Here is a 25024-nt window from a genome sequence, read left to right as displayed (position 1 = left end):
CACAAATAGGCAATGAAGAAATAATATATACCAACCTCAAAATTAACTGAAACAAAACCATCAACATAATTGGATGCTACTTCCCATCTGGCCAAAACATCCCTCCACTAGAAAACCTCCTCAGCTGGTCTACCCACCATCTCCCCCAAGAAACTATCATCTTAGGTGATTTCAATATTGACTGGCAATCCTGTTCTGGCAACAATCCAACCCATCATGTACACCTTCATGGCTTCACCCAACTAGTCCAGTCACCAACAAGGATAAATAAAAACTCCAGCAAGCACTCTACCCTGGATTGGATACTAGTCAGTAAGAACCCCCAGTCGTATATAACAGGCTGCTTATCAGATAGCCTCAGTGATCACTCCCCAACATTCCTACTCAAAAAATACCTGCACCAAGCTAAACCTGTCATCTATCGTCAAATACGTAAAAAAAATAAACTTTAACCCACTCACATTCATCTCATCCCTCAAAGAATGTAACTGGCATGCTCTAAAGTACCTCAGTCTAGATGACGCAGTTGAATCTTTTAATACTACCTTCCTGAACATCCTTAATTACCATGCCCCCATAAGATTTTGCAGAACCAAAGCACAACCCTCCCCATGGCTACAGAAACCACTATGTCAGAAATGAAAAACAGGGATAAAGCCTGGGAGCACTGGCGCAAAACCAAAACCCCCGCAACTAGACAGACATTCCTAGAACTACGCAATAGAGTCAAAAAGCTAATAAAACGGGACAAATTCCAGTACTACCAGTCTGCCCTAGACTCCTCACAACACAGCACCAAACAATTCTGGTCCTCCGTAAACTCCATCCTCCACCCAGGTAAAGTCAGTACCCCTCCTTCTAACATCCCTCACTCCGCAGAAAATATTGCTACCTCATTCAACACACACTTCACCCAAACCATACTATCACTAGCTAAACAACACAACCCTCCCTCCAACCCACACCTTCAACTAGTAATCTCCCCACTGCCTTCTCTTTTCTCCTGTACCTACCTCCAACATAAAAACTCTTAACTAAACTTAAACCCACCAAATTAGCAGCAGACAACCTCCCAAGTGAATACCTACAAATCGCAGCTGATGCTCTGGCCTACCCAGTATCCATCTTGATTAACCGATCTCTGTCAGAAAGTTACGTTCCCACATTGTGGAAAGTCTCACATATAATTCCCCTCCACAAAGGCAGACCCTCTGCAGAACTAACCAATTACCGCCCCATAGCTATTCTCTCTCCACTCTCCAAAATACTAGAGAGATGCATACACTCTCAGGTCTCACACTACCTCCTTACTAACAACCTCCTTTCCAGTACTCAGCATGGTTTCCGACCAAACCATAGCACCACCACCACTGCCTTACTCTCCTTTACAAACACTATCCTTCAGCATAAAAACAATGGCTATCTCTCCTCTGCTACTTTCCTAGACCTATCTAAAGCATTTGACATGGTCCCACACAAACAACTTATCTCTGTCCCCAATAACCTATCCTTCTCACAATCAGTCACCAACTGGTTTCAGAGTTACCTGTCTGACCGTCAACAATCCGTTGTATGGCAGAATGACATATCTCCCCAACTACCTGTCTCCATAGGGGTTCCCCAAGGATCCATCTTTGGACCCCTACTTTTCTCTGTTTACACCAATAATCTAGCCTCTGCCACCAAACATGGCACACTCATCCAATACGCAGATGACTCTACCATCATCTGCTCAGCCTAGTCCCTACCCAAACTGCAAAAAGTCACACAGAAAGCCTTTTCCTCTGTTGAAACATGGTTATCCGATGCCCAATTAATACTCAACCCAAACAAAACTAAACTACTCATCTTCCAACCCACCAAACATACTCAAAACAACTCTCACTTTAACATCACAGCAAAAGACAACACCACTATATACCCAACTGAACACACCAAATTGCTAGGAGTGGAAATAGACAATAACTAAAATTTGACATTCACATATCCATGACCATAAAAAAAGTCCACAAAAAACTAGGAACATTATACAGAAATAAACAATTTCTCGCCAAAGCAGCAAAGATTTCAATAGCAAATTCCCACCTTATCTCCACCCTACTTTATGCCTCTCCAATATATACCAACCTAAGGCAATGTGATCTAAACAAGCTAGAGACCTGCTACAACAAAATCGCAAAATTCTCCACAGGGGCATCCTACTGTAGTCACCACTGTCTCTCACTTGTTGAACTGGGCTGGCACCTCCTTCAGTGGTATCAACTCTCACTCACCCACAAACTAGTAAACCATCCACTAAATGTCCCATCCCTCCAGATTCTACTCCAACCCTATCGCACCACCAGACCACTAAGATCAAGCAACAAAAATCACTTGCAGATCACTAAAGCCAATAACTCTGCTGATGAAGCACTATTCTCTTGCGCAATAGCCAAATTATGGAACTCACTCCCACCCACAATTACCTCCGTACCATCATGCACCAACTTCAAAACTTTATTAAAAGCGCACCTAAAAACATGCTGGCTATGCCCTTGCAACTCCCACTCTAATATCATCCACCCCATCCAACTACTACCTTTCTTTCACCTCCACTAACTACCTTGATGATAGCAAGCTCAGATGCTCATAAGCCTAGTACTTATTATACAGCAGGAACTTCTCATTGTTACATTTGTTAATGCCTGTTATGTACTTCACAGATAATGATTCTAGTTGTCTACTGGTGTACTATGTTCTTCATCTGTAAATATGTTGTAAGTAATTTCTATGTTAAATTGTTAATCACTATGTAATCCAATGTAACTACTGTCTGTTTATTTTACTGTGGAGCTTTTCTCCCTGGGCCTCCGCTGAAAATGGACCCACGTCCAGTCGGACACTCCCGGTCAACAAATTTAAATAAATAAATAAAATAAATAAATATATATATATATATATATATATATATATATACACATATATATATATATATATATATATATATATATATATATATATATATATATATATATATGGATCCAGGTTACAACATCGACAACTAAGAAGATCGACAGCCACTTCCCCAACACGAAAACACCAACACATAAATAATCGAAACTGCAAATCACGGACATTTAACAGGTAACGGGTTTAAATTTCGCTAATCATGCCTACAATAAGGACTTAGTAATACAATAATCATAACACATGCATAACACTGCCACACTTACTAAAACATGGTAGGCATGATTAGCGAAATTTAAACCCGTTACCTGTTAAATGTCCGTGATTTGCAGTTTTGATTATTTATGTGTCGGTGTTTTCGTGTCGGGGAAGTGGCTGTCAATCTTCTTAGTTGTCAATGTAGTAACCTAGATCCATATATATACATATATATGTAGAAGGAGGAAGACAAGTTAGATTAGAAATATGATTAGTATATGAAGTATGTTAATAAGAAGTGTAGAGCCAGAAAACCCAGAGTGTGTGTATGAATATGCAGTATATAGAGTTCACCAGGTAGGTAGCAAGAACAAAGCCAGGTGTTTTCTAAGTGAGTAGATATAAGTTTTTTAAATAGTACTATGGAGCTGGTTGAGGAGATGTAGGTGGATAGCTGCACTTGTTAAAGAAACTCAATCTGATTGTAACTCCACTGCTCTTAGGTTGTTTTAACAATATTTCGATATGTCATATCCTCCGCTGATACTAAAAAAGCCATTCTAGGTGAGTCTGCCAAAATATTTCTAGGTTTGCAAAGTTTTTGTGTGTTGAGAACATTTCTCAGGGTTAGTTAACTTATTTCCAATGATTCCTGATATTGCATGAATTCTTATTTGTATTGTAAACATTTGTTACTGCACTTGAGCTGAAATCCAGTTTGTTTTACACTGGAAGGGATCTTTTGATCTATTGTGGCGGCAGAGATCAAAATTCAACCCATGCAGTTGGGGACTACTGGTTGATGCCTTATTGTGTTTTCATCTGATTGGTCTGAGAGTTTAACTTATAAAAGCCTTTTGTCCTGCTCCTACGTAACAGTTACATTTTTGTATGATTCTGCTCATTTGTTCAGAGCTACCATGTGTCTGCCTTGGACACCTGTGACTATAAGACTTGAATTGCTTCTAAAATCATCTGGCCTACAAAGCTGATATAAGCACGAAAAAAGACATGGAAGAGTTCTCTGATCACGTAGATCAGGCCGGTATGACCCTGAGTAGCATCCTGCCCTCACCAAGAATGATACCACGGTATAAAGAGAAACTTCTCAATTTCAACATTTGGCTAAATATCTGGTGTCATTCAAAGTGGATCCAGTGTCTGTCCACCTGGGATGACATGCTTGACAAGCCAAGTTGCTTCGCTAGAGACGGCTTGCACCTGTCACCCTTAGGCTTTCGAATACTGGCCAAGGCTCTTGCCAGCCCCATAGTGCCTTGTTTAGGCAAGGCTCAAAAGACAACTCCACTGCTGTAAATAGTACAAGTAACAAAAAACTCAGGGTAATGCTACTCAATGTCAGAAGTCTAAACCTCAAAATGCATGCACTAGAGGCACTCCTCAGCATAGGTAAAATCGATATATGTGCAGTTACAGAAACCTGGTTTAAGGATCCAGAGAGCACCCCAGCACTACCAGGCTACAACTCATACCATCCATTTCAGCCACAGAACCCAAACCAAAATACAAAAGGTGGGGCGTATCCATATTCATCAAGGATACCCACACCGCCACATTAGTGGCACAGCATAATGCTTCAGAGATCATCCACGTGCAACTAACACTGGGCAAAACTGCAATTTAAATTGTAGCTTGCTACAGATCACCCACCATGTACCTGGACCCCCATTCTGCATTTCTGGAAACACTGGGAAACATAAAGGTCCTACCAAACACCCTAATATTGGGTGATTTCAATTACGCAAACATTAACTGAGAGAACTACTCCAGTACTAACTCCCTTGCCCAACTTTTCCTAGAATTTATATACTCAAATGCCCTGGTTCAACTGGTCAACACTTCCACCAGAGGTGACAACATATTGGACCTGGTAATCACCAACATGGGCAACCGGTGTGCCACACTGGAGGTCAACCCTTCGCTGGTTAGATCTGACCATAAACAAATCACTTTGGCTATCCACATTCCACCCCCAACCCCGGACAAAGCCCCCCATACTGAAGGATACTGCGGTCCAAGCTGCAAAGTCTTTTACTAATGCACTCTATGGACACGTACAAGAATGCATGGATTGTGCCATCCCAAGCAAAACCAAGACTCACTTCTCCAAGAAAAGGAAACTAGTCTGGTGGACTCCTGTCATAAACAAGCTATGCAATAAAAGGAGGAAACTAGTACAGAAAAGAGTAAAATCCCAAGAAGGGAAGACATCCCTGATCAGTATCAGCAAGTAACTATAATCCCTCATAAAATCATCCAAGGTGAGCTTTGAAAGAAAATTGCCAAGGACTCCAAAGATAACCACAAGACATTCTTTAGCTATGTCAAGAATCTAAGTGGCAATGCTCATATCTGTTCGGAGTTAGTGCAGAATGGCACAAAATACACTGAACTGACTGATATTACCAACATCCTGGCAGACAGGTTCATAGCAAACTTAACCCCCCCTCTCACCCACAAAAGGGCCCATAACCATACCAGAAGAATGTAGAGTCCCTGAAATCACAGACACTCAGGTTAAAACAGCCCTCTCCAAAGCCAAAAACCCAGCATCAATAGGACTGGACAGTGTCCCAGGCTGCATCCTACATGAGCTCAAAGATGAACTAACCCCTCACCTAAACACACTGTTCAAACTCAGCCTCTCCACAGGCTACGTACCCATAGAGTGGTGCACAGCAATAGTTATTCCACTCAACAAAGGTGGAGCCAAAACAGACCCTTGGAACTATTGCCCTATAAGTCTGACTAGCTTGGTCTGCAAGGCTATGGAGCGCATCATCATGGAACTCATTAACAGAAACATTGGGAACCTCCAAACACTGGACCCTACCCAGTTTGGCTTTGTTAAGGGTGGATCATGCCTCCTAAACCTGGTAGACTTCTTTGAGACAGTTACCAAGGGTATAGATAAAGGAAAAGTGGTACACACAGCCTACCTAGACCTCGCTAAGGCCTCAACACCATTCCCCATTCTGGTATTATAGACAAGCTCACCAGCATGAACATAACCCCCTAAATCACAAGATGGATTGCCAACTGGCTCATGAACAGAATCCACTTGGTGAGAGTTGCAGGAGCGAGGTCCGACTCTAAACCGGTTACAACTGGCACTTCCTAGGGCTCAGTCCTAGGACCCCTCCTGTTTGGCATATACTTCTCAGAGGTACAGGCAAGCACAGGAGGACTATGGCTGACCAAGTTCGCAGATGACTGCAAACTAGGGGCTATAATTGACTCTCTGGCTGACACAGATATCCTCCAAAAGGGTCTCACTGAGACGGATACCTGGTGTCAAAATCATGGCCTCAAGCTAAATGCCAAAAAGTGCATAGTCATCCCCTTTGGAAAAAACAAAGTACCCAGAAACTACCACATAGGTAATAGTCCCCTAAATACAGAAGACATAATAAGAGATCTGGGGACCCAAGTAGATAGTAATCTCACCTTTGATAATCACATTGCCAAAGTGGTTAGAAAATCCTTCTATGTGGCTCACCTAATCACAAAAGGGTTCGCATCCAGATCAAAAGAGGTCATTGTGCCCATCTACTCATCAGACCCATCATAGAGTACAAAGCCCCATTTGGGATGTACCTTACAAGACACCTGCAACAGCTGGAAAGACCACAAAACTACCTCACCAAGAGGATCACTGGTCTCAAACAGATGCCCTATGCAGCTCGACTGAAAAAACTCCAGCTGTACTCGATTGCATACCGCCTACTCAGAGGTGATCTCTGCCTGACATATAAGGCCATGCCCAACCCAGAATTGATGGACATGCTCCACCTAAAGAAAACCTTATCCTCTTGAGCCACAGGCTCTAGGGATCTAAATCTCACCACAACAATAAATAGGATGTGCTGGAGGGATAGATACCTGTCCCAGAGACTTCCCATGCTTTGGAACAAGATCCCAATCTACATTAGGCAGAGCTCCTCGCTAACACTCTTCAAAAGAAACCTTGACGAGTGGATGTGAAACAGAAAGTTTACCCCGGGATCAATTCAGTGGCTCTGCTGAACAGAGGCACAGGGAACTAATCTAAGGGGGACGGCGAAAGCCAACACAATCTGGCTAGTCTTATAAATGCCTTCAGGCAGATAGCCTAGTACCTACCTATAAACCTATATTTTTGCACTTGCTCTGTTGCTGTGATAATTAACACTTTTGTGCTGCTTTTATTTATTTGTATGCATTTGTCACTGATTTTCAGCCTCCACTTGTTAAAGAAACTCTACTGAACTTAGATTGTTTTAACAATATTCTAATATTTCCTAACCTCCCCTGATACTGCAAAAGCCTTTCTGAGTGTGTCTGCCAAAATATTTCTAAGGTTTGCAAAATTTTTCTGTTTTGTGAACATTTGTCAGCGTTAGTAAACTTATTTGCAAGGATTTTTAATATTGCAGGAATTCCTACTTCTGTTGTAAAACATTTGTTACTGCACTTGAGCTCAAAACCAGCTTGTTTTACATTGTAGGGGTTCCTTTACACTTTGGTGGGTCAGAGAGCTAAAGTCAACTCATTCATGGGGGGAACTACTGGTCGATAGCTTATGGTGTTTTTATCTGATTGTTCTGAGGGTTTAGCTTTATTACAGTCTTTCATCCTACTCATACAATAAAATTACATTTTTGTGTGATTGGCTCATTTAGTCAGAACTTCCTTGTGTCAGCCTTCGACACACGGGAGTGCAAAACTTGGATTGCTTCTAAAAACATTGGGCCTACAAAGTTGATATCAGTATGTTTTTTGCACTTGCTCTAGTGGTCTCAGTGATATTTAACACTTTTGTGGTGCATTTATTTATTTGGTTGAATTTATCACTATTTGTCAGATAGCACTTGTTAAAGAAGCTCCATCTGTTTGTTACTTTACTGCTCTAAGGTTGTTTTAATGATATTCTGATACTTCCAAACATCCTGTGATACTGCAAAAGCTCTTTTGGGTGAGTCTGCCATAATATTTCTAAGTTTTGCACTGTGTTTTGTGTTGTGAACATTTTTCAGTGTTAGTGAACTTATTTCCAAGGACTCCTGATATTGCCGGAATTCTTACTTCTGTTGTAAAATATTCTTACTGCACTTGAGCTCAAACACAGTTTGTTTTCTGCTGGAAGGGTTTTTTGCACACTGGTGTGAGTAGGAAGCTAAATTCAACCTGTTCAGAGTGGCACCTATAGATTGATAGTTTATTGTCTTTTTATCTTATTGATTCAAGAGTTTAACTTTGTAAAAGTCTTTCATCCTGTTCGTATAAAAAGAAATTGCATTTTTGTGTGATTGTGCTCTATATTCATAGCTTCCATGTACCTGGCTGGGACACCTGTTACTGCAAGACTTGGATTGCTTCTAAAATCATCTGGCCTATAAAGCTGATATAAGTATATTTATTTGCAATTGCTGTTACTGTTTCAGTGATATTTAATACTTTTGTGCTGCATTTATTTATTTGCTTGAATTTATCACTGTCTTGTTAAAGAAGCTCCATCTATTTGTTACTGTACTGCTCTTACATTGTTTTAAATATTTTCTATTTGGTAACCTCCTCTGATGCAAAAAAGCTGGTCTGAGTGAGTCTGCCAAAATATTTCAAAGTTTTGCTAAGTGTTTGTGTCTTGTGCACATTTCTCATAGAGAGTGAATTGATTTCCAAGGATTCCTGGTATTGCAGGAACTCTTAGTTCTGCTGTAAAGCATTTGTTATTGCACTTGAGGTCAAAGTCAGTTTGCTTTACATTGTAAGTGTTTGTTTGCATTCTGGTGGGTTTAGACATGTAAATTCAATCCATCCAATGGCGGAACTACTGGTCACTAGCTTATTATGTTGTTATCTGATTGAGTGGGGATTCAACGTTAAAAAACCCTTTCATCCTCCTCGTATAAATAAATTACATTTTTGGTGATTGTTCTCATTTATTCAGAGATGCCATGTGCCTCGCTTGTACACCTGTGGCTGCTAGACTTGGATAGCTTCTAAAATCATCTGATCTACAATGCTGATGTAAGTATATTATTTTGCACTTGCTCCATTTCAGTCATATTTAACACTTCTGTGCATTATTTACTTATTTGGTTGAATTTGTCACTGCTTTTCAGCCTAAACATGCTAATGAAACTCCATATGTTTGTTACTGTACAGGACATATGTTCCTTTAACATTATTCTGATATTTCCTAACTTACTCTCATACTGAAAAGGCTGTTCTGAGTGAGTCTTCCAAAAGAATTCTAAGTTTTGCAAAGTTCTTGTGTGTTGTGAGCATTTCTTAGTGTTAGTGAACTTATTTCCAAGGATTCCTGATATTTCAGGAATTCTTACTTCTGTTGTAAAGGATGTGTTACTGCACTTGAGCTTAAAACCAGTGTGTTTTTTATTGGAGGAATTTCTTTGCACTCTAATGGGGGCAGAGAGTTAAATTAAACCCATCCAAAGTGGGAACTACTGGTCGATAGCTTATTCTGTTTTTATCTGAATGATCTGAGGGTTAAACTTTATTAAAGACTTACACAATGCTCCTATAAAACAATTACATTTTGGGTGATTGTGCTCATTAAATTAGAACATCCTTTTGCCTGCCTTGGACACCTGTGACTGCAAGACTTGGATAGCTTCTAAATACACGTGGCCTACAAAGCTAATTTAAGGGTTTTTTTGGCACTTGCTGTAGCTGTCTCAGTTATATTTAACACTTCTATGCTGCATTCATTTGTTTGGTAGAATTTCTCACTTTTTTGATTATGCACTTGTCAAAGAAGCTCCATCTGTTTGTTACTTTACTGCTCCTAGCCTGTTTTAATGATATTCTGATATTTCCAAACCTCCTCTAACACTGCTAAACCTATTCACGGTACGTCTGATAAAATATTTCTAAGTTTTGCAAAGGTTTTGTGTGTTGTGAACATTTCTCAGTATTAGTGAATTTATTTCCAAGGACTTCTGGTATAGCAGGAATTCTTATTTCTGTTGTTAATCATTTGCTACTGCTCTTTTGCTCAAAGCCAGCTTGTTTTCTATTGGAAGGATTCTTTTGCACTCTGGTGGAATCAGACAGCTAAATTCAACCCATCCAAAGTGGCAACTACTGGTTGATACCTTATTGTGTTTTCATATCATTGACCTGAAGGTTTATCTTATAAAAGCCTTTTGTCCTGCTCATATAAAACAATTACATTTTTCTGTGATTGTAATAATTTCTTCAGAGCTTCCATGTGCCTGCCTTGGACATCTGTGACTGCAAGACTAGGATTGCTTCTAAAATCATCTGGACTACAAATCTGATATAAGTATATTTTTTGCAATTCCTCTAACTGTTTCATTGATATTTAACACTTCTGTGCTGTGTTTATTTGGTTGAAATTTTCACTGTTTTTCAGACTGCACTTTATTTATTTAAAATTTGTTTACAGGGAAAGTCCAACTGGACACAGGTCCTTTTTCCTTGGAGGCTTGGGGAGAAAAGCTCCAGCAATAAAAGACACACATTATAAAATTTAACAGATTACAAGTCATTACAGAAATTACAAATTAAACACCATAATAACCAAAATAGATAAAACATTAGCAATTTTAAAAAAAGAATAAATCAAAGGCTTTCCAGTATTGTACAAATTCAAGACTAGAATATAGTTGAGTTAATACAACATTTTTGAGGAAACCTTAATATAACTTGAGGTACTTCAGTATATATATATATATATATATATATGTATATATATATATATATATTTATATATATATATATATATATATATATATATATATATATATATATATATATATATATATATATATATATATATATATATATATATACCTAGAGAGAGAGAGGAAGGAACGTTAGGTTAGAAATATGACTGGTATATGAAGTATGTTAGTAAGAAGTGTAGAAGCCAGAAAACTCAGGGGGGTGTATGAATATGCAGTATATAGAGTTCACCAGGTGGGTAGCAAGAACAAAGCCAATTGTTTTCTAAGTGACTTGATAGGAGTTTTTTAAATTGTACTATATAGCTGGTTGAGGAGATGTAGGGGGGTAGTTGCATTTGTTAAAGAAACTCAATCTGATTGTAATGCTACTGGTCTTAGTTTGTCTAACAATATTTTGATATGTCTTAAACTCCTGTGATAACGAAAAAGCAATTCTTGGTGAGGATGTCAAAATATTTCTGGGTTTGCAAAGTTTTTGTGTGTTGTGAACATTTCTCAGGGTTAGGGAACTTATTTCTAATGATTCCTGATATTGCAGGAATTCTTACTTGTATTGTAAACATTTGTTACTGCACTTTAGCTCAAATACAGTTTGTTTTACACTGGAAGGGTTCTTTTGAACTATTGTGGCAGCAGAGATCAATATTCAACCTATGCAATTGGGGACTACTGGTTGATGCCTTATTGTGGTTTCATCTGATTGGCCTGTGATTTACCTTATAAAAGCATTTTGTTCTGCTCCTACAAAAGAGTTACATTTTGTGTGATTGTGCTCATTTATTCAGAGCTATCATGTGCCTGCCTTGGACACCTGTGAGTGTAAGACTTGAATTGCTTCTAAAATCATCTGGCCTACAAAGCTGATATAAGTATATTGTTTGCACTTTTTCTGTGTCAGTGATATTTAACACCTCTGTCCTGCTTTTATTTATTTATAGGCATTTGTCACTGTTTTTCAGCCTGCACTTGATAAACTCTACTGATCTTAGATTGTTTTAATAATATTCTGATATTTCCTAACCTCTCCTGATACTGCAAAAGCCATTCTGAGTGTGTCTGCCAAAATATTGCTAAAGTTTGCAAACTTTTTCTGTTTTGTGAACATTTCTCAGTGTTAGTGAACTTTTTTCCAAGGATTCCTGATATTGCAGGAATTCCTGCTTCTGTTGTAAAGTATTTGTTACTGCACTTGAGCTCAAAGTCAGTTTGTTTTACATTGTAGGAGTTCCTTTGCACTCTGGTGTGTCAGAGAGCTAAATTCAACCCATCCAGTGTGGAACTACTGGTTGATAGCTTATTGTGTTTTTATCTGATTGGTCTGAGGGTTTAACTTTATTAAAGATTTCATCCTGCTCGTATAAAGAAAATACATTTTTGTTTGACTGTGGTCATTTATTCAGTTCTTCCTTGAACCTGCCTTGGACACCTGTGAGTGCAAGACTTGTATTGCTTCTAAAAACATATTCCTACAAAGCTCTTATAAGTATGGTTTTTGTACTGCTCTAGCAGCCTCAGTGATATTTAACACTTCTGTGCTGCATTTATTTATTTTGTTGAATTTATCACTATTTGTCAGCCTGAACTTGTTAAAGGAGCTCCATTTATTTTTTATGTTACTGCTCTTAGGTTGTTTTAATGATATTCTGATATTTCCAAACATCCTCTGATACAGAAAAACCTCATTTGTGTGAGTCTGCCAAAATATTTCTATGTTTTGCACTGTGTTTTCTGTTGTGAACATTTCTGTGTTAGTGAATGTTAGTGAACGTATTTCCAAGGACTCTTGATATTGCAGGAATTCTTACTTCAGTTGTAAAGCATTCTTACTGCACTGAAGCTCAAAGCCAGTTTTTTTTTCTATTGGAAGGATTCTTTGCACTCTGGTGGAACTAGAGAGCTAAATTCAACCTTTGCAAAGTGGCAACTGCTGGTCGATAGCTTTTGTGTCTTTTTATCTTATTGGCACGAGAGTTTAACTTCGTAAAAGTCTTTCACCCTGCTCATATAAAAAATTGCATTTTTGAGTGATTGTGCTCCATATTCATCGCTTCCATGTACCTGGTTTGGACATTTGTGACTGCAAGACTTGGATTGCTTCTAAAATCATCTGGCATTTAAAGCTGATATATGTATATTTTTTGCACTTGCTGTAACCTGTTACAGAGATATATAACACTTCTGTGCTGCATTTATTTATTTGTTTGAATTTTTCGCTGTCCTTTTGGCCTGTGCCTGTTAAAGAAGTTCCATCTGTTTATTACTCTACTGCTCTTAGGTTGTCTTAAATACTTTCTGATATTTGGTAACCCCCTCTGATGCTGCAAATGCTGTTCTGAATGAGTCGCCTAAAATATTTCAAAGTTTTGCTAAGTGTTTGTGTCTTGTGAACATTTCTCATGGAGAGTAAATTGATTTCCAAGGATTCCTGCTATTGCAGGAATTCTTGGTTCTGTTGTAAACCATTTGATGTGAAGTTGTACTATCTCGCCGTTTTGTTCTTACAAACAGTTCAGAGCCAAACCCTCGGCTCCGAGTCACCCACTTTCCAAGCTCAGACTCTCAGAGAAGCTCGAGACCTAGTGGATATCCCATGATTCCCTGCTGTAACTCTCCAGATCTAGTTTGCCCCTGCAATGATCGCAAGCTCTCAAGAGTGAAGCTCGGGCCAGTGAAAACTATTCTTACTTAAAAATGTTTGTAGTTTAAGAATTTATTTTCTTTGATAGTGTTAAATTAGTTAGTTTGGTAGAGTAGATTTTTTATAGCAATTTAGTAGCTGAAGGTTTTTTTTCTCCTTAGTAGTTGACAGGGCTCTGTCAATATATTATTATATACATATTATAGTCAAGTGTGCTGTGGAGTGTTTTTTTCTAGTAGTTTAAACTTTATAATATCTTAGGATAATTTAGTCGGTGTTTCTCTTAGATATATATATATATATATATATATATATCTAAAATTATAGTAGAATACTTAAGCTTATTTGTTGTGTTTTTTTGTTGGACTTTAGTATGTCTGAAAAACAAAAGTCAGGTTTTAAGAGATGTGGTTGTGGACAGAAGATGTCCATTACTGACAACCACACCACATCTGTGTATTGTCTTGGCTTTGTACATTTGCAAGAAGTCTGCTCTATCTGACACTCCTTCAGTACTAGAGTTCTGCTAGAAAGAAGAAGGAAGTTGGTATATAGAGGGCTTCTAAAACCAGATTTTCAGGCCGCTCTTGAAAAGCTGGCCTCTCTCCTAAGACATCGAAGGGGTCTAAGTCTTCTAGAGGATCTTCGGAGCCTAAGTCTCCAGCTCCGAGTACCTCTGGTGTGATTTGAATATCGGTTCCACAGACCTCGGGAACGAGTATCGATCCACCTGTTCGATCTCTGGTGGTGGAGCCAATATTCGATGCAACCCAATCACCTATCATCCAGTCGGTGCATTCTTCGGCTCCTTTGACCCATCACTCTTCACACTCCTCCAAATTATCTGACGTGGATCTGGATCGAGTGGTGAAAAGGTTATTGGAGAACCCGGCCCTTGCCAAAATGTTATCTGCTTCAAGTCAAGTGACTTCGGAGCCGAATTTTCCCCTTGTTTCCTCCATTCCTCCTCCTCTGAAACCCATTGAATCTTCGGTGCCGGGGCTGACGGAACTGATGCTAGTAGAACCTGTGGAGCCGAGGTTCGATCCTCTTCCCTCGGTTCCATCAACCTTGGTTTCTTCGGTACAGACGGAAGAACCTCGGGACTGACAGTCACTCGTTGACTCCGGTCGTGAGAGTCAAACCGACACTTCAGTTCTGACTCTACCGTTCGGTGCTTCGGTGCAGATGTCCTCGGCCCCATCCTCTGGTTTGGAGCATGGGGTCTCGGTTCTGAGCAATTGACCAATCTCTTCAGAGCCGGTTGATTCTTCAAATCGGGATTCTGGCACCTTCGATGCCACGTGGAAGGTTTTGTCTTCTAAGACCACTTCTTCCTCGGATCTGTCTTCACCTCTTCCCAAAGGATCTTGTTCTACCTCTTCTCCTCAGATCCCTTCTAAGCATTGAGATCCAGGGCCTCAGGAATCCCCTTCGTGTGTCCCCTCCTCCTTAGATACTTCTCCGGAGGCTCCCACCGAAGAAGTGCCTAGGAAGAAACTGTGCAAGAGGAGGCACTTATATTCCCCTCAGGAATCTCTTACATCAGATACCGACTTGGAGGAATCAGAAGAGTCCCCACGGTCCCCCTCGGAAGATGTCTCATTTTCAGACATTCTAGAAATCCTGAAACAGAGAGGGGATTGGCAGTCCCTTGCCCCTACTGAGGATGAGTCAGTTCTCCTGAAGGCCTTTGGATCTCAACCATCCACCTCTTAGGTTACTCTGCCCTTCGATGAACTAATGGAACTAAACAACTCCACTAAAAATTCAGAAACTGATAAAAACTCAAAAAATGAAGACAAACCACACTGGCAACTGTAATTGTAATTAGCGCTTTCGTTTACTGGCAAATTGTAAACTTCTTCAGATAAAAAACCATCTTGATACACACCTTATATAAAACAATATAATCTGATGTCATCAAAATACATAATTGATTAATTAATCCATTATCCAAATTAGATGTAAAGAAACATTTTAAAGAGCCTACTTACATAAATCCCAAGTTCCAAATGTTAAGCAATAATATACCAAATATTGTTAAAAAAGGGGCATGATATAGTGTAAAAAATATATGTGTATTGTAATGTCAAAAACACTATCTATGTAATGCTTTCAATTTTAACAAGCTTTTTATAGAAATCATTTCATTCAAGCCTGGTGGTGAATTTGCGTCAAGTTTAAGTTGCCATAAAATTTCTTTTTCTTCCAACTTAAGGCCAACTGGACCCCACCCCCCCCGTCCAGTGTCATAAACGCAATCAATGATAACAAACTTAAAATTATGACAAGGGTTTTGCATGACATGCCTAGCCAAAGCGTTACTAATCAAAGGGCATGGGAGTCTCCTGACACCATGGAACCAGTCCCTCGGAGGCCTAATAAGTTCATTACTGCACCATCAGACAAGTCCTTCTTGACAAAAGGAGTTCCGGTAGATACTATGGTGGTGGCAGCGGCCACAAAGAAAGAGATGTCGGAGTCTTCTTCTATTGTCCATCCTCCTAATAAGGATTCCAGGACTATGGACAGATATGGAAAACGCATTTTCAGTTTGGCGACATTTTCCATGAGATCGCTAAACTACCTAACTCATTTCACACATCTTCAACGAGATCTCCTCAAAGAACTAGGAGACACTCTCCAGGATAATGTAGCTGATGCAATCTCTGACAAGGTGAATGCACAACTCAACACCCTAAATTCCATAGTCAACTCATCCATGCGGCTCATTTCGTATGCTGCCAAGGGTTCGAGTAGAGCAGCGGGTTCAGCAATAGCTCTTAGGAGACAATCCTGGATGCGCCTGTGCTCCTTCTTGGAAGCCTTTAAGTCTTCATTTGTGAACACCCCCTTTGACAGATCGGCCTTGTTTGGTCCAAAAGTTAAGGAGACGCTTATGAGGTGTGAGCAAGAAGGAAAGACTCTATCTGCCGTTGGAGTCTGTTTTTCCACTCCATCCAGACCGTACCCCAAAGGGCAATGAAGTGGGAAAATGTGGTTCCAGAAACCTCAGGAAGCTTTCCAAAACACACCTACAGACACATCCTCCAGAGGCAGAGGAAGAGGTAAAAATGGAAGACGCCGTCCAATCGGCAGAGGTGGTCTGCAAAACCAGGGTGACAGGGACCAGTTCTCTAGCAAACCCTATCAGCGTTCCTGAAGGGAAGCCTGACTGTTCTACTCTGGAGACAGTCAGGGGTCACTTAGCTTTACACCCAAATGCCTGGCTAAACATCACAACAGATTCCTGGGTGAAAAGCATCATTACCAGAGGTTACCGCATTCCCTTTATAAGAAATTCCCCTGTATTTGCAGAAAGTCCAGACGTTCCACCCAGTCTGAGAAAACTAGCAGAGATAGATATTTAAAATCTTCTAGACAAAAGAGTCATCCAGCCAGTCCCGGCAGACCAAAGAGGATTCGGAACTTACTCAAGGTTCTTTTTAGTGCCAAAAAAGACGGGGGACTGGAGGCCCATTCTAGACCTCAGCAGGCTCAATGCCTTTGTAAAGAAGGAGAAGTTCCAGATGGTCACGCTGCAATCAATCCTCCCTTTTTTGTCAAAGGGGGAGTGGATGTGCTCTATAGATCTCAAGGATGCATACTACCATATCAAAATGGACAGAGCATCCAGAGATCATCTGCGTTTTCAGCTGGGAGCCAGTCATTACCAATTCAGAGCCCTTCCCTTTGGTCTCACCACAGCCCCCAGGGTGTTCACCAAATGCATGACGGTGGTTACGGCTCATCTGAGATGACTACGATTCTGAGTGTTTCCATATCTGGACGACTGGCTCCTTACCGCCACCACCAAGTATCAACTTCTGTTGGCAAGAGACTACTTAATACATCTTTGTTCTCATTTAGGTATCACTCTAAATTTCGAGAAATCTGCGTTATTGCCCTCGCAGCATATTACCTTCTTAGGAGTAGAAATAGACACCGTCAACGAAAAAATCAAGTTGCCTCAATCCAGAATTGTCTCACTGAGGGATCAGTTATCCAGCCTCCTAGTTCTTGACAAATCATCGGTGTCACAGATACTACAACTTTTGGGCACAATGGTGGTGGCCTTGATAGCAGTTCCTTTAGGCTGAATACACATGCGGATATTACAATGGCTACTTTTCGCTCAATGTTCCTACCAGTGTCTACCTTTATCATACGAGATTCGATTGACAACTCTTTGCAAGAAAGATCTCACTTGGTGGTTAATCAGTGACCAAGTGACAATCGGTCATCCCTTTGTTCTTCCCCAACCCGTAGCCACAGTGACCATGGATGCTTCTCTGATAGGGTGGGTGGGGCTTTTTCAGGGAAAGACTATCCAAGGCACTTGGTCGGTTATGGAGACTCATTTGCATATCAACGTCCTGGAGCTGAGAGCAATGTTCCTAGCGTTGCAGCACTTTCACAACTCTCTACCTCTAGGTATGATTGCCATCCAGATGGACAACATGTCGGTAGTCTGGTACATCAACAAACAAGGGGGAACCAAGTCCTATCCCCTATGCTGTGAGGCCCTGAGAATATGGCAGTGGGCTGTATCCACGGACACTTTCTGACAGCAATGCACATCCAGAGATCTTCCAACATGATAGCCGACAGTTTAAGCAGGGCTATGCTGCTGCCTCACGAGTGGTCTCTAAAACAGAGTGTGGCGGAACAGATCTTCCTCCAATGGGGCTGGCCTTGCTGTGACCTGTTTGCATCCCCAATGAATGCCAAATGCAGCAGCTACTTTGCCCTTTATCCCCCACTGGGGAACAAACCAAGGGACGCACTCATGCACGATTGGCCCTTGGGACTCCTATATGCCTTTCCACTAATCCCCTTAATTCCCAGATTTATTCAGAAAGTCTAGGAAGGACAGTTATATTGATAGCCCCATCTTGGCCTTGACAAATTTGGTTCCCCTTTCTCTGGAAATATCAACTGGAAGAACCGTGGATCCTGAACCCAGTGCCGGACCTGCTGACCCATTCGTCGGGAGTTCTTCATCCTTCCCTTCTCTCCCTAAATCTGACAGCTTAGCTGCTCCAATTCCCACTGTAGCCATGTCTACTGATTTGTCCCCTGCCATCCAGCATATCATAGTTTCTTCTCACAAACTGTCTACCAGGAAATTATACAATAGTAAGTGGAAACGATTCGTACATTGGGTTGCTCGCTACAACATTGATCCAATTGTGGCGCCACTTCATATCATTCTGGAGTTTTTATCCTCATTGTTCAATAAGGGCTCAGCAGCTGTCACCATAAGAGTACAATTGGCTGCTATCTCAAACTTTCATGTAGGATGTGATGGATCTAACATTATGGTGCATAGGCTTTGTAAAGCATTTCTAAAAGGAACCCATCACCTCAGACCACCGGATAAACACCCTATTTCTCCCTGGAATTTAAATCTCAAATTATCACAATTGATGCTTTCCCCATTTGAACCAGCCTCTTCATGCCATCTGAAATTCCTTTCGTGGAAGACTATTTTCTTAGTAGCCATTACTTCTGCACATAAAGTGTCTGAACTGCAGGCATTGTCCTCCAGACCGCCATATTTAATTTTTCACCCAGACAGAGTTTCTCTTAGGACTAACCCCACTTTCCTTCCCAAAGTGTGCTCAGAGAGCAACCTAAATCAATCCATTGAACTTCCTACCTTCTTCAGACATCACACCAACAAACTAGAATATATGTTGCATAAGCTTGACGTGCACCGGCAGCTAAGGTTCTACCTTGACCGTACTAAGGATTTCAGACAGACTGAGCAGCTGTTTGTTTCATTCGCTGATAACAGGAAGGGACATGCAGTTTCAAAAAACACTTTATCCAGATGGCTGGCTAACTGTATCAAATTTGTTTACACGTCTACCAATCAGTCATTGTCCTCTGATGTTAAAGCCCATTCTACCCGGGCAGTGTCTACATCCCTGGCGTATGCTGCCTGTTTGCCTTTAGATGTTATCTGTGCAGCTGCCACATGGTCTAAGCCTCACACGTTCATCACTCACTATAAAGTGGACAGGGCTTCCAGAGACAGGGCCTCCTTGGTTCCACTGTGCTCAGGTATGCTCTCCCGTGAGCCACCCAGGATTAGGGTGCGTGGGACGCTACCCGTTTGTAAGAACAAAACGGCAAGATAGTACAACTTCACATAAAGAAGATATGTACTTACCATAACATTCCATGTGAGTTGTACATCTCGCCTTTTTGTTCTTACATTCCCTCCCTCTGTCCCCCTCCATGGAGAGTGATGGTTGCCTTAGCAGGGAGGTCAGTTTTGGTCATTTTTAGATCAGCCTATCCTTGGGCAGATTGCCTCCTTCCTCTATTCCTGTTTTCTTCTGGAATTCACGATTCAGGGGGTTGGTACCTTTCCTTGGTTTCCTGCGTTTCAGCTTGCTAGATCTGGGGAGTTACAGCAGGGGATCATGGGATATCCACTAGGTCTCGAGCTTCTCTGAGAGTCTGAGTTTGGAAAGTGGCTGACTCGGAGCCAAGGGATCGGCTCTGAACCGTTTGTAAGAACAAAAAAGGCGAGATGTACAACTCACATGGAACGTTATGGTAAGTACATAACTTCTTTTTATTGCACTTGAGGTCAAAGCCAGTTTGCTTTACATTGGAAGAGTTCTTTTGCATTCTGGTGGGAGTAGAGAGGTAAATTCAACCCATCCAGTGTTGGAACTACTGGTCAATGGCTTATTGTGTTATCTAACTGGTCTGGGATTCAACTTTAAAAAACCCTTTCATCTTGCTCATATAAATGAATTATATTTTTTTATGTGATTGTTCTAATTTATTCAGAGATACCATGTGGGCCCTTTGTATGCCTGTGACTGCTAGACTTGGATTGCTTTTAAAATCATCTGGTCTACAAAGCTAATGTAAGTATATTGTTTTGCACTTGCTTCATTTCATTTCTGTGCCGTATTTACTTATTTGGTTGAATTTGTCACAGTTTTTCAGCCTGCACATGTTAATGAAACTTCATCTGTTTGTTACTGTACTGGTCATACTTTTAACATTATTCCAATATTTCCTAACTTACTCTGATACTGTAAAAGCTGTTCAGACTGAGCCTTCCAAAATATTTCTAAGTTTGCAAAGATCTTGTGTGTTGTGAGCATTTCTCAGTGTTATTGAACTTATTTCCAAGGATTCCTGATTTTGCAGGAATTCTTACTTCTTTTGTAAAGCATTTGTTACTGCACTTGAGCTTAAAACCAGTTTGTTTTTTATTGGAGGGATTTCTTTGCACTCTGATGGGGGCAGAGAGTTAAATTAAACCTATCTAAAGTGGAAACTACTGGTCAATAGCTTATTCTTTTTTTTTCCTATTGGTCTGAGGGTTAAACTTTATAATACTCGTATAAAAGAATTACATTTTTGTGTGATTGTGCTCATTTAATTAAAACCTCCTTGTACCTGCCTCGGACACCTGTGACTGAAAGACTTGGATTGTTTCTAAAAATGTGTGGCGTACAAAGCTGATATAAGTTTTTTTGCACTTGCTTTAGCTGTCTCGGTTATATTTAACACATCTGAGCTGCAGTCATTTATTTAGTAGAATTTTTCACTTTTTTCATCTTGCACTTTTCAAAGATGCTTCGTCTGTTTGTTACTTTACTGCTACTAGGCTGTTTTAATGATATTCTGATATTTCCAAACCTCTTCTAAGACTGATTAACCTCTTCTCGGTAAGTTTAATAAAATATTTCTAAGTTTTGCAAAGGTTTTGTGTGTTGTGTGCATTTCTCAGTGTTCGTGAATTTATTTTCAAGGACTTCTGGTATTGCAGGAATTCTTACTTCTGCTGTTAAGCATGTGTTACAGCTCTTGAGCTGACAACCAGCGTGTTTTCTATTACAAGGTCTTTTGCACTCTGGTGGAATCAGACAGCTAAATTCAACCCATCCAAAGTGGCAACTGCTGGTTGATTCATTATTGTGTTTGCATCTCACTGACCTGATGGTTTATCTCATTAAAACATTTTGTCCTGCTCATATAAAACAATTAAATTTTTTCTGTGATTGTGATCACTTGTTCAGAGCTTCCATATGTCTGCCTTGGACACCTGTGACTGGAAGACTAGGATTGCTTCTAAAATCATCTGGGCTACAATGATAATATAAGCATATTTTCTGCACTTCCTTTAACTGTTTCAATGATTTTTAGTACTTCTGTGCTGCATTTATTTGTTTGGTAGAATTTATCACTGTTTTTCAGACTGCTTTATTTATTTATTTAGCATTTGTTTACTGGGAAAGTCCAACTGGACACAGGTCCTTTTTCCATGGAGGCCCGGGGGAAAAGACCCAGCAATAAAAGGCACACATTATAAAATTTAACAGATTACACACCATTATAGAAATTACAAATTAAAAGCCATAATAACCAAAAGAGATAAAAAATTAGCAATTTTAACAAAAAAATACATCAAAGGCTTTCAGTATTGTACAAATACAAGACTAGCATATCCTTGGGTTAATACAACATTTTTGAGGAAGCTTTAATATAACTTGAGTTAGTTGAGTATATATGTGTATATATATATATATATATATATATATATATATATATGTGTGTGTGTGTGTGTGTGTGTGTGTAGAAGGAAGAAGACAAGTTAGATTAGAAATATGATTAGTATATGAAGTATGTTAAAAAGAAGTGTAGAGCCAGATAACTCAGGGGGTGTGTATGAATATGCAGTATACAGAGTTCATCAGGTAGGTAGGCAAGAACAAAGCCAAGTGTTTTGTAAGTTCGTAGCTAGGAGTTTTTTAAATTGTACTCTGGAGCTGGTTGAGGAGATGTAGGTGGGTAGTTGCACTTGTTAAAGAAACTCAATCTGACTGTAACTCCACTATTCTTAGGTTGTTTTAACAATACATTGATATGTCATATCCTCCTCTGAAACTGAAAAAGCCATTCTGGGTGAGTCTGGCAAAATATTTCTAGGTTTGCAAAGTTTTTATGTGTTGTGAACATTTGCCAGGGTTAGTGAAACTATTTCCAATGATTCCTGATATTGCAGGAATTTTTACTTGTATTGTAAACATTTGTTATTGCACTTGAGCTGAAATCCAGTTTGTTTTACACTGGAAGGTTTTTTTGAACTATTGTGGCAGCAGAGAGCAACATTCAACCCATGCAACTGGGGAATACTGGTTGATGCCTTATTGTGTTTTCATCTGATTGGCCTGAGGGTTTAACTTATAAAAGCCTTTTGTCCTGCTCCTATGAAACAGTTTCATTTTTGTGTGATTGTGCTTATTTGTTCAGAGCTACCATGTGCCTGCCTTGGACACCTGTGACTGTAAGACTTGAATTGCTTCTAAAATCATCTGTCCTACAAAGCTGATGTAAGTATATTTTTTGCATTTGCACTAGTACTTGCTCTGTTGCTGTGATATTTAACACTTCTGTCCTGCTTGCATTTATTTGCATGCATTTGTCACTGATTTTCAGCCTCCACTTGTTAAAGAAAGTCTACTGAACTTAGATTGTTTTAACAAGTTTATGATATTTCCTAACCTCCCCTGATACCGCAAAAGCCATTCTGAGTGAGTCTGCCAAATATTTCTAAGGTTTGCAATTTTTTCTGTTTTGTGAACATTTGTCAGTGTTAGTAAACTTATTTGCAAGGATTCCTGATATTGCAGGAATTCCTACTTCTATTGTAAAGCATTTGTTACTGCACTTGAGCTCAAAGCCAGCATGTTTTACATTGTAGGGGTTCCTTTACACTTTGGTGAGTCAAATAGCTAAATTCAACCCATGCATGGTGTGAACTACTGGTCAATAGCTTATGGTGTTTTTATCTGATTGTTCTGAGGGTTTAACTTTATTACAGTCATTCATCCTGCTCATAGAAAAAAAATACATTTTTGCATGATTGGCTCATTTATTCAGAGATACCATGTGCCTCCCTTGTACACCTGTGGCTGCTAGACTTGGATAGCTTCTAAAATCATCTGATCTACAATGCTGATGTAAGTATATTATTTTGCACTTGCTCCATTTCAGTCATATTTAACACTTTTGTGCATTATTTACTTATTTTGTTGAATATGTCACTGCTTTTCAGCCTAAACTTGCTAATAAAACTCCATTTGTTTGTTACTGTACTGGTCATATGTTCTTTTAACATTTTTCTGATATTTCCTAACTTACCCTCATACTGAAAAAGCTGTTCTGAGTGAGTTATCCAAAAATTGTCTAAGTTTTGCAAAGTTCTTGTGTGTTGTGAGGATTTCGTAGTGTTAGTGAACTTATTTCCAAGGATTCCTGATATTGCAGGCATTCTTACTTCTGTTGTAAAGGATGTGTTACTGCACTTGAGCTTAAAACCATTTTATTTTATTGGAGGGATTTCTTTGCACTTTGATGGGGGTAGAGAGTTAAATTAAACCCATTCAAAGTGGGAACTTCTGGTCGGTACCTTATTTTGCTTTTTCCGATTGATCTAAGGGTTAAGCTTTATTAAAGACTTTCAAAATGCTCGTATAAAACAATTGCATTTTTGTGTGATTGTGCTCATTTAATTAGAACCTCCTTGTGCCTGCTTTAGACACCTATGATTGTAAGACTTGGCTTGCTTCTAAAAATGTGTGGCCTACAAAGCTAATATGTTTGTTTTTTTTTTTGTTTTTTTTGCACTTGCTTTAGCTGTCTGTTATATTTAACACTTCTGTGCTGTATTCATTTGTTTGGTAGAATTTCTCACTTTTTTCATCCTGCACTTGTCAAAGAAGCTCCATCTGTTTGTTACTTTACTACTTCTAGGCTGTTTTAATGATATTCTGATATTTCCAAACCTCCTCTAACACTGCTAAACCTCTTCTCGGTACGTCTGATAAAATATTTCTAAGTTTTGCAAAAGTAATTTGGTTGAATTTAAAACTGATTTTCAGACTGCACTTTATTTATTTATTTAACATTTCTTTACAGGGAAAGTCCAACTGGACACAGGTCACTTTTCCATGGAGGCCTGGGGAGAAAAGCTCCAGCAATAAAAGACACACATTATAAAATTTAACAGATTACAAGTCATTATAGAAATTACAAATGAAAAGCCATAATAACCAAAAGAGATAAAACATTAGCAATTTTAACAAAAGAATACATCAAAAGCTTTCCAGTATGGTACAAATTCAAGACTAGCATATAGTTGAGTTAATACAACATTTTTGAGGAAGCCTTAATACAACTTGAGGTGCTTGAGTATATATATATATATATATATATATATATATATATATATATATATATATACATATAGAGGAAGGCAAGTTAGATTAGAAATATGAATAGGATATGAAGTATGTTTAGGAGAAGTGCAGAGCCAAAAAACTCAGCGGTTGTGTATGAATATGCAGTATATAGAGTTCACCAGGTAGGTAGCAAGAACAAAGTCAAGTGAGTAGATAGGAGTTTTTTAAATTGTACTATGGAGCTGGTTGAGGAGATGTAGGTGGGTAGCTGCACTTGTTAAAGA

Source organism: Protopterus annectens, chromosome 12.part0 (assembly GCF_019279795.1).
Source record: "Protopterus annectens isolate FY-2018-M chromosome 12.part0, PAN1.0, whole genome shotgun sequence".
Classification (NCBI taxonomy): Eukaryota; Metazoa; Chordata; order Ceratodontiformes; family Protopteridae; genus Protopterus; species Protopterus annectens.
Note: the sequence above shows the minus strand (reverse complement) of the source record.